The sequence below is a fragment of the Schistocerca serialis genome, chromosome 4, assembly GCF_023864345.2.
Source record: "Schistocerca serialis cubense isolate TAMUIC-IGC-003099 chromosome 4, iqSchSeri2.2, whole genome shotgun sequence".
NCBI classification, from domain to species: Eukaryota; Metazoa; Arthropoda; class Insecta; order Orthoptera; family Acrididae; genus Schistocerca; species Schistocerca serialis.
The window spans coordinates 267,339,494-267,351,656 of NC_064641.1; positions in this window are offsets into that span (position 1 = coordinate 267,339,494).

Below are 12,163 nucleotides of genomic sequence, written 5' to 3' on the forward strand. Positions count from 1 at the left end.
CAGTCATTCCTCGCCAGCTGTCGCTGCTATCAGCTGGACAGGTTTATATCGATAGTAGGTTTATGGTCATAATGTTCTGGCTGACCAGTAGAAGTGAAAAGAGTTGTGCCTGCAGTGTTAATGTACATGCGATCACGAACTATAATGCAAATATTTGTGGATGTACCGCTGAGAAACTTCAACAACTGTGACGTTATGAACGCCCGCAGTATGGCTCTGTCTTCTTGCTGTGCTTGCGCCGCCGGAGAAACACGAGTACCGCCGCAGTACCGCCGCAGCGGCGGGGGGCGCTGCCGGCTTGGCTTCGGCGGCGCGCTGCTCCGCAGTTCCAGCTATCGACGAGGAGACACGATCTGCCGGCAAAAGGCGTCACAACGGTTTAGTTTGCCACCCCGTGCCTCGACCTGGCGAGAAGCTGAAAAAGTGTTATTAGTTTGGGAGCATTTAAAGTATTCATAGTTATCTATCTGAGGATGCAGTGGACTCAGACACTCCACTTTGCGTCTACACCACAGTTCTTTCACCACTTTTTCTCTTTGTTTATAGTGCTTTCTGCTTTGCAGTTAAAAAGTGAAGAATCTCTGATTTATGCTTCAGTCGGTAATGGCGTCCTGCCTCCATGTAAAAAAGAGAACACAAATGAATCTGATGCCTTCTTCTTGGCGTAAAAGAACTACTTCGTTTCTCTTTGATGCCTTCATCGGCTTTGAAGTCATGTGCCACGTGAAAAATTGTTTCCATGTTGGTCTTGGTCTTGTTTGACCGACAGTAGAAGAATACAATACTGGCCATTAAAAATGCTACACCAAGAAGAAACGCAGATGATAAACGGGTATTCATTGGACAAATATATTATACTAGAACTGACATGTGTTTACATTTTCACGCAATTTGGGTGCATAGACCCTGAGAAATCAGTACCCAGAACAACCACCTCTCGCCGTAATAACGGCCTTGATACGCCTGGGCGTTGTGTCAAACAGAGCTTGGATGGCGTGTACAGGTACAGCTGCCCATGCAGCTTCAACACGATACCACAGTTCATCAAGAGTAGTGACTGGCGTACTGTGACGACCCAGTTGCTCGGCCACCATTGACCAGACGTTTCCAGTTGGTGAGAGATGTGGAGAATGTGCTAGCTAGGGCAGCAGTCGAACATTTTCTGTATCGAGAAAGGCCCGTACAGGACCTGCAACATGCGGTCGTGCATTATCCTGCTGAAATGTAGGGTTTCCCAGGGATCGTATGAAGGGTAGAGCCACGGGTCATAACACACCTGAAATGTAACGTCCATTGTTCAAAGTGCCGTCAACAAGAGGTGACCGAGTCGTGTAACCAATGGCACCCCATACAATCACGCCAGGTGAAACGCCAGTATGGCGATGACGAATAAACGCTTCCAGTGTGCCTTCACCGCGATGTGGCCAAACACGGATGCAACCATCATGATGCTGTAAACAGAACCTGGATTCATCCGAAAAAATGACGTTTTGCCATTCGTGCACCCAGGTTCGTCGCTGAGTACACCATCGCAGGGCTCCTGTCTGTGATGCAGCGTCAAGGGTAACCGCAGCCATGGTCTCCGAGCTGATAGTCCATGCTGCTGCAAACGTCGTCGAACTGTTCGTGCAGATGGTTGTTGTTTTGCAAACTTCCCCATCTGTTGAATCAGGGATCGAGACGTCGCTGCACGATCCGTTACAGCCATGAGGATAAGATGCCTGTCGTCTCGACTGCTAGTGATAAGAGGCCGTTGGGATCCAGCACGGCGTTCCGTATTACCCTCCTGAACCCTCTGATTCCTTATTCTACTACCAGTCATTGGATCTCGACCAACGCGAGCAGCAATGTCGCGATACGATAAACCGCAACCGACCTTTATCAAAGTCGGAAACGTGATGGTACGCATTTCTCCTCCTCAGACGAGACATCGCAACAACGTTTCACCAGGCAACGCCGGTCCACTGCTGTTTGTGTATGAAAAAACGGTTGGAAACTTTCCTCATGTCAGCATGTTGTAGGTGTCGCCACCGGCTCCAACCTTGTGTGAATGCTCTGAAAAGCTAATCATTTGCATATCACAGCATCTTCTTCCTGTCGGTTAAATTTCGCGTATGTAGCACGTCACCTTCGTGATGTAGCAATTTTAATGGCCAGTGGTGCAATTTAAAAACCTTAGTCGAGTGAATTGTTGAAACAAGTGAAATAGAGTGGCTTTAAAAAAAAGTCTTAGCATTGTTACACATACATTTTTGATTTAGTTACAATATACCGTATTTTTACAAGAGATTAAAATAAAACAAATCTGCTTTTGAAACTTCCTGGCAGATTAAAACTGTGTGCCCGACCGAGACTCGAACTCGGGACCTTTGCCTTTCGCTGGCAAGTGCTCTACCATCTGAGCTACCGAAGCACGACGCACACCCCGTCTCACAGCTTTACTTCTGGCAGTATCTCGTCTCCTACCTTCCAAACTTTACAGAAGCTCTCCTGCGAACCTTGCAGAACTAACACTCCTGAAAGAAAGGATATTGCGGAGACATGGCTTAGCCACAGCCTGGGGGATGTGTTTTAATCTGCCAGGAAGTTTCATATCAGCGCACACTCCGCTGCAGAGTGAAATCTCATTCTGGAAACATCCCCCAGGCTGGGGGATGTGTTTTAATCTGCCAGGAAGTTTCATATCAGCGCACACTCGGCTGCAGAGTGAAATCTCATTCTGGAAACATCCCCCAGGCTGTGGCTAGCCATGTCTCCGCAATATCCTTTCTTTCAGGAGTGCTAGTTCTGCAAGGTTCGCAGGAGAGCTTCTGTAAAGTTTGGAAGGTAGGAGACGAGATACTGGCAGAAGTAAAGCTGTGATACCGGCCGTGAGTCGTGCTTCGGTAGCTCAGATGGTAGAGCACTTGCCCGCGAAAGGCAAAGGTCCCGAGTTCGAGTCTCGGTCGGGCACACAGTTTTAATCTGCTGGGAAGTTTCATATCAGCGCACACTCCACTGCAGAGTGAAATCTCATTCTGGAAATCTGCTTTTGTTTGTACTGACGCAAATGTTCCGGAAAAGTAATCTAAGGGAAAACAAAATACTCATTTCTCTTAAACAAAGTATTCTTTCCAGGAACACAATGGATTCAATACCGTGTCCAGTTCTCATCTTTCTTTACAACAGCATTTAGCCTCCGGTGAACAGATGCGACAAGTTACCACATGAATACGTCATTCTGCGACATATCTTCCCATTCATTATGAACTCACTTGGACAGGAGTTCTACACCATCTGTATCCATACGTGTTGTATAAGATTGAGGACAAAACGTTTCTGAGACCAGTCCCATAGATCAACGTCTCTGTTCATTCGAAATCAGTGTTTTACAAAATTCGTTGTGTGGACTGGAAGATTATTCTACCGCCCGAAAATCTGTGACGAACAAAGGGAAGTATTAAGTCTTCCATTATTTTGCAGTAGTAACCGCTAGAAAGCGGACGCTAGCGTTCCCACAAGACGCTGCAACCATGTGCTGATACCTATCCGCAAATTGTGACAAAAGTCTGACCACACGAGTTTCTCTGCTGCACATATTTTCTGTCGAATCTCTTTGCACTTGGGCCATATCTATGGACCGAAACACTTGGTGTAGTAGAAAGCACCTTCCTGCCTGTAAATATAGCTTGGTCCCAGTATGAAAGGGTTTCTTTCAGTACTACATTGCGAAGCTCAATTGGGCAGCCTTATGTTGTTCTTTCTACGTTTACTAAACTGTTGATTTTCGTCCATATCTTTCTTTTGAGATGAAAACATATAGTAGGCCTCGTCGCTCTTAGTTGAAGGACATTCCTAATTTCTTGTGCTGGTCATGAAAGGGTCTCCGTCCCCAGAGAGGAGTAAATTAATGTGTTGATCCTCAGCGATAGTCTGTGGAGTCCAGAGCGAGGTCGAGGTTTGACGTGGTCGTCATCCGCCATCCTCTTCACCCAGAGATAAATAGTAGATTTCTGTATCGTAGGGCATGGAAAATAGCGCTGATACAGTATCCACCTTCATAAAGTGCAACAGTGTGATCTTTAACTGTGAAATATCACCTCGACGTAAGTAAGAACCTTCTTACAAAAGAAGAAATGAAGAAATGCCATACAAGGTGGACAGCACTTCCTTGCCAAAGAAGTCAAATTCATTGCTGACTACAAGCTTTGAAAGAGATTTCGTCGTACTATACCGTATGTCGTGACAATCTATTTTGTCTCTAAACATCATACCTAGTAATAAAGACAGCACTTTCAGGGATTAAAAGTAAAATTTAGTGATTGAGGTCGTGTTGCTACGGCTATCGTATGTTTTTAGTCAAGTGTGCTACCCCACGTATCACACAATACAAGTCGGTAACAGCATCGCGCGCAAGTGGAAGGATAGTGTAGTGGTCTAAGCTATAAGCTTGTAATATACACTCCTGGAAATGGAAAAAAGAACACATTGACACCGGTGTGTCAGACCCACCGTACTTGCTCCGGACACTGCGAGAGGGCTGTACAAGCAATGATCACATGCACGGCACAGCGGACACACCAGGAACCGCCGTGTTGGCCGTCCAATGGCGCTAGCTGCGCAGCATTTGTGCACCGCCGCCGTCAGTGTCAGCCAGTTTGCCGTGGCATACGGAGCTCCATCGCAGTCTTTAACACTGGTAGCATGCCGCGACAGCGTGGACGTGAACCGTATGTGCAGTTGACGGACTTTGAGCGAGGGCGTATAGTGGGCATGCGGGAGGCCGGGTGGACGTACCGCCGAATTGCTCAACACGTGGGGCGTGAGGTCTCCACAGTACATCGATGTTGTCGCCAGTGGTCGGCGGAAGGTGCACGTGCCCGTCGACCTGGGAGCGGACCGCAGCGACGCACGGATGCACGCCAAGACCGTAGGATCCTACGCAGTGCCGTAGGGGACCGCACCGCCACTTCCCAGCAAATTAGGGACACTGTTGCTCCTGGGGTATCGGCGAGGACCATTCGCAACCGTCTCCATGAAGCTGGGCTACGGTCCCGCACACCGTTAGGCCGTCTTCCGCTCACGCCCCAACATCGTGCAGCCCGCCTCCAGTGGTGTCGCGACAGGCGTGAATGGAGGGACGAATGGAGACGTGTCGTCTTCAGTGATGAGAGTCGCTTCTGCCTTGGTGCCAATAATGGTCGTATGCGTGTTTGGCGCCGTGCAGGTGAGCGCCACAATCAGGACTGCATACGACCGAGGCACACAGGGCCAACACCCGGCATCATGGTGTGGGGAGCGATCTCCTACACTGGCCGTACACCACTGGTGATCGTCGAGGGGACACTGAATAGTGCACGGTACATCCAAACCGTCATCGAACCCATCGTTCTACCATTTCTAGACCGGCAAGGGAACTTGCTGTTCCAACAGGACAATGCACGTCCGCATGTATCCCGTGCCACCCAACGTGCTCTAGAAGGTGTAAGTCAACTACCCTGGCCAGCAAGATCTCCGGATCTGTCCCCCATTGAGCATGTTTGGGACTGGATGAAGCGTCGTCTCACGCGGTCTGCACGTCCAGCACGAACGCTGGTCCAACTGAGGCGCCAGGTGGAAATGGCATGGCAAGCCGTTCCACAGGACTACATCCAGCATCTCTACGATCGTCTCCATGGGAGAATAGCAGCCTGCATTGCTGCGAAAGGTGGATATACACTGTACTAGTGCCGACACTGTGCATGCTCTGTTGCCTGTGTCTATGTGCCTGTGGTTCTGTCAGTGTGATCATGTGATGTATCTGACCCCAGGAATGTGTCAATAAAGTTTCCCCTTCCTGGGACAATGAATTCTCGGTGTTCTTATTTCAATTTCCAGGAGTGTATAACTGTCGAGTTTGAATCCAGTCGCTTTTATAAATATTGATTCGTTGTAAACGTAAAATTATTGGTTTTGGATGAGAACGTAATTGTAGTGTTCAAAGTATCCACAGCGTTGTTTACGTTTGAATAGACGACTTCCAATGCACGCTGGAGGAAGGCAAATAGTTTCCACTATATTCAACATTACCTCAGTTTCCGGATCAACTCAGCCTTCGGCTGATAATCGTATTCTGATTTTAGCGGTACCGCACCCATAGGTGTTAAACACGGTTTCGACTAATGATTTCCACAGCCCAGCTGTACCTGCTTTGTTTTTAAGCTTCTCGCTACCTGTACAATGAGCTTTTCTTATATCAGAAATTGGTGAACGTTCTTACCTAACACCATTTTAGAGGAAACTAAATTCGCTCACCTTTGACGAACGTTAAAAGAAATTTTCTTGATGGTACCAAACAGCGGTTTCTGAATTGACTACTGAACGCATTTTGTCGCCTTTCGCTGATTGCAATGGAAAAGCTGACTGCCTAATCGAAAAAAAATCTGCCAGAAGGAAAGAAGGAACAAAAATAAAGATCGCGTGTTGGGAGGCTATGTGAATTTATTTCGGCGATAATAACATCAAGTGAAATGAACAATGAAGCTGGCAGTACGAGCACACTGCTGGTGTCAGTAAGATGTTGCACTACGTAGGGCCTGAACTGTTGCGGGGCTAGTTTGGGTCAGGCATATACAAAGTTGGAAGCCATGGCACGATAAAATTTCGCGGTCCTTATGCATTGCTTGTGTACGACATTACTGACAGTGTGCAGTTAGGGATCCAAATAAGCCAGTAGGGTATACATCGGTAAAAAAGAGCACTGGCAAGCAATCAGCGCTACATCATATCACTGAAACTGGTGTTTCACAGAATTATAGTTTCTAGTTGGCTACTAAATGTAAGGGCAGACATGATGTTAACTGTGCAGTACTTTCCTACATTGTCGTCGTGGATACTATATTTGAAGTAATCCGGGAAAATTGTGAGCTTGAACTACGTATAATAATAAAATTTGATTCGATTGCAACAAAAACAGTTGAAGTACTGCAATATTTCATTGCTTGTACTACTTGAAACAGATGACGTCAACGAAGTCATATGGAAAGAATGACCGTGAGAACTAACGGAAGACATTAACATCCTGTAGCTTTTTAAATACCATTTACCGGCAGTTTTAGCGGTTCACAAGTGTCGTCGCTAAGTGGAAGTAAATGAAGTAATGCAATACGATTAATATTAACAGTTAAGGTCCTCACAAATTAATTTAGTTTTAATGTAATCAACGAATAACACATTGGAGATGTGATTCGATTGCAACAAAAACAGTTGAAGTTCTGCAATATTTTATTCCTTATACTACTTGAAATAGATGACGACAACCAAGTCATATGGAAAGAATGCATGTGACAATTAACGGAGGACATTAACATCCTGTAGCTTTTTAAACACCATTTACCGGCAATTTTAGCGGTTTACAAGTGTCGTCGCTAAGTGCAAGTAAATGAAGTAATACAAAACGATTTCTGTTAACAATTAAGGCCCCCACAAATTAATTTAGTTTTAAAGTAATTGGAGATGTTTAATGTTAGCTGAAAAACATTCCCTAATTATGGAGAGAGCTAAATAATTTAACTGTTTTTCTGGAACTGCTTCCAAACATGACCAAAAAGCAATAAATGCTTGCTTCAAGCACACCTGTGGAAGCAGCTGAATGAAGAAAATAATAGCAGTCATGACATTAATAATCGAAGTATCTGGTAATTTCATGATTACAGCTTGAATTTTATGTAATTACGTGTTCTGTTTCTTTATCTGTAGTTTGAAGAAAAACTAAAATGTCGACGGATTACACTGAAAAGGTCCTTTACTTCAAAGTTTTAAATTACAAATTTTTAAATATTTTGAGGTGCAATACACAGTTCACCCTATACCACACTGTTTTACTTATCTCAATATTATTTCGGAATTATTACACATTTTCGTAAGTTGCATTCATGTTTCGTCACATTAATGAAAGGAAAAAATAAGTTTTATTATTGCGTTTCCAATACAGTCGTCAGTCCCGTTACACTCAAAGTTAAATGGCACAGGTTCGATGCAGACAAGAACGACTCCTTTCAAACGCTTTCTTTTCTTGTTCTCAAACGTTTTGTAACAGTTAGTTGCACCGGTTGCGTCTTTCACTGTCATCAAAGCTGAAAACACAGATTTCTATTGACAGTGCTTTAACCAGTGATGGTAAAATAGTCCCCTGCCAAACTTGTGATAAACGTATAGAATGTACGACGAATTCTCAAACTGAACAACATTTACGAAGTGTTCTACATATTAGGAATAAACAACGGATTTCTTCAAAGTAATAGTGTATTTATACAGTCACAGGAACTGTCTACATAATCTAAAAGCGGTTTTTACAAAGAACTGTGTTTTTCACTGGCTACGGAGAACACCCTGGAACAAACTTCAGGCACCTGAATTTAAACATTTCTTACGGGAATACTGCAACCGCAACATTCGCGACGAGTCCACTCTCAAGAAGAATTACCCTGATTCTTACTAAGTTGACATATTATAAAAAGTCATGGTTGACATTGACAGCCGGCCGCGGTGGTCTTGTGGTTCTAGGCGCTGCAGTCCGGAACGGCGGGACTGCTACGGTCGCAGGTTCGAATCCTGCCTCGGGCATGGATGTGTGTGATGTCCTTAGGTTAGTTAGGTTTAAGTAGTTCTAAGTTCTAGGGGACTGATGACCTCAGATGTTAAGTCCCATAGTGCTCAGAGCCATTCGACATTGACAAATCACCTTCATGGTTTTCTTTGGCCTCTGAGACTGCATCTAAACCTTATCAATTCATTGTAATCTTGCTGAGCTTGTCTCGTTTATTTAATGGTGAAATTGTCGAACCCTCTGAGAATACTATTCCTAGCACAGTCCCTCTGTATAAGTATACACCGCTGTCTTCTTGCAAACTTGCGCGCTCTTTCTCTATTTACAAAAATCAAATCGCCAGACGGAAGACTGTGCATGGTAACAGAACATTTGGAAAAGCATACTGTAATGAACTGTGAATCCCGTTCCAGTGTGACTTAAATACTTGAGTAGAAGACACTTGGACTTCAGTACTTTGTATCAGAAGTGAACTGATTAGGAATTAACCTTGATATTTGACTAGTCTACCTGAGAACTTATATTTCCTACCAAAATATAAAATTTTTGATTTCGCATATTATTGTTTCATTACATATTTATTTACATATTTCACCAATGTTAGTTACATATTTATGCACAAATTTTTCAATTTGATATTACATAAAATCCAAGCTCTATTCATAATCAACAGCGCTATTTCCCGAACAATGAAGTTTGCCGAAATTGTGAAAATTTCCAAGCGCTTCGACTCAGGGCACTAGGGGTAAGAAGCGTCTTCAGATTCCACTGATATGAGACTAGCGTGATTTCCGTGTCAGAAGCTTTCTGATAAATAGCCAGTTAACATAGAGCCCGTTTTGTGGCGGTATTGAGTACATCGAAAGTACGCATTGAGCAACTGACGAATGTGGTGAATGTCGATGCAGTGAAACAAAATTACAAACAAGGCCAGGAAATTAATATATTAAACAGGTCGGAATACGTTTCCAGAGAGCAAGGGGTCAGACCTCTCATACCGTATCGCACTCCTCCCGTTAGAACATAATACTGCATCTGGAAAACGTTGGGTACAGTGGTCTGCTGGACTGATCCTAGTTTGGTATGTGTATGGTATTGGTTTCATTCCCAATTGCAGTGTCCTTTTTTAAGAGGCACGAACATATCTCCTTCATCTCTGATAACGCCACGTGATTACCGTCAGGTTTCAGCGTAATCAGCATCCGCATGAAACATTATATCCCTTGATTACCAACTGAAGCAGAAGCCGATTAGAGTGGGCCATGACAGAGGCGGTAATTGCTGCAAACAGAAACTCTGTCAGCAGCAAGCTCATTACACTAGAAATTTTGTTTTATTTAATGAACCAGGGCTCTTATTTTATTTTAGCTCGAGACGCTGAAAATTTTGGTTCTGGACTGGGATTCTAATTCTGGTGTTATTTTTCGTGGTAACTGATCCTCTCAGAACGATATAGTTTGTTCACTTGGTTGTTTTCCCCTAATTGCAAACTCCTGTAGGTCTTCACTAAAGTCAAGTATCTGGGTTTTAATCACGGTCCAGCACAAAAATATTCAAAGATTCATTTCAAGCCCTAGCACATGCACACTGAACTTTAAGTGCACAATAATTTTAATTTTTAATTTCTCTTCGTGTGCTTCAAGTTAAACATGTGCACATTTCACTACTGGTGAACAGGCAGTTGATATTTAAAGTCTATTCGTGGAGAGAAATCAACGGAGTTAAGTGCTGGGGATGAATCTGGGACAGGCAAAAATACTGAATCGTCATTTCTGATTCAAACATCTCGCTACTGGTGAAAAAAATTAGATAGTTAACAACTGATTTTACTCAGTTAACAATCCGATTACCTCCTAGGTTCAAATCCCCGCCCAAAAACTTACATCATGGCATTTCAATTTTAAATACATGCGCACTTTGTGACTTGTGAATGTAACCATACTAAACGTCTTCCGTAGTTAGTTAAAAGGGAAACGAGAGTCTTGGTAGGATTTATTATGATGACGACGAAGGAGTCGTCGCCAGTGTTGACTGGTGGCCAATGCTATACAAAAACATATAAATCACAGCAGGTTTGTCAGTAACGTCGATAAGGTGCTGGCTGCATGGTCCGGATCTGCAACGACTAAAATAATTAGAAGTCGTTGGTAAAAAATAATATATATTGTACTTAACTGGTTGTACATGATTCTTCTTGGATGCATACATATAATTATAAACAGATAGCTACTGACGCCTCACTTAGGCCATACGTTACTAAGTGCCTTGTTAGAGGTTGCCTCCTATCAGCTGAAGGCTATGATACTTCACTACTTGACGTCCCGAGCAAGAGTGGACGAGAGCTCGCTAGAAACTTGTTACAAGCCGTGGAGCGACGCTGGTCGCGACTCGCTGGTTCAACGATACTAATACGGACAGCGGTCAATAGCTGCAACCCCTAACAAGTGTGGTACCGTACGTTGATACCACAGGATTCCTAGTCCATTACAAAAATTTTCGTCATTTATTTTCGCGTTCACATTTCCTAATTGATACCGGTGAAAACTTCGATATTTCACGTCTCTTTATGCCTAATCAGCAATAATGACCACTGCCGTGATTTAATCTCGGTCAGGCAAGAGAGATTTGCTTAGTCAGAAATGGCTATTGATTTTGAATTTGATCCAAGTCCAGATCTTTTTTCTTTTCTCTCTCTCCCTTTTTCTTAGTTAATTCAATAACCAGTTTATCCGTTTATCCAAAAGGACTCGCCACAGGAACGACGTTTAGCATGTGTAAGAAAAGCTGTTAGAGAACAAAAATACTTCTAATTGTTATAGGACATTGGGAGTCCAGATGAAGATAACGATGATGTTGATGTCGTCTTCAGTCTGAAGACTAGTTTGAGGCACTTCTCCATGCTACTCTATCCTGTGCAAGCCACTTCATCTCTGAATAACTACTACAGCCTACATCCTTCTGGATCTGCTTGCTGCATTCATCTCTCCCACACTTTCCTACAGTACTATACTGGTGATCCTTTGATGTCTCAGAATGTGTTCTATCAACCGATACTTTCTTCTAGTCAGGTTGCGCCACAAATTTCTCTTCTCCCCAATATTCAGTACCTCCTCATTAGTCACATGGTCGCATGATCTGCCCATCTCACAACCTTCAGCATTCTTCTGTAGCACCCCATTTCAAATGCTATCCTCTTTTTGTCTACACTGTTTATGATATATATTTCACTTCCAAATATGGTACACTACATACAAAGACTTCCTTGCAGTTAAATCTATATTCCATGTTAACAAATTGCCCTTTATCAGAACCACTTTTCTTGTCATTGACAGTTGTATGTCAAAGTTTTTTGTTTATAAATATATTTAATTCTGCCTAAGGATTACTGAATGATTTCTGTCGGAGTTGGTTGTCTCAGAATCTAATGAGTGTGCCAACGCCTTTGAAATGTCACGTATTGCAATAAACTTGAGCTTACAATAGTTAGGTGCTCTGTCATCTCTTATAACGTGTTTCCTAGTATTTTCAATTTCGTAATGTTAATTTACATCTGGATTGATTGCCATACAGGAACGTTTTCTTTACAAGTCTTTTGTG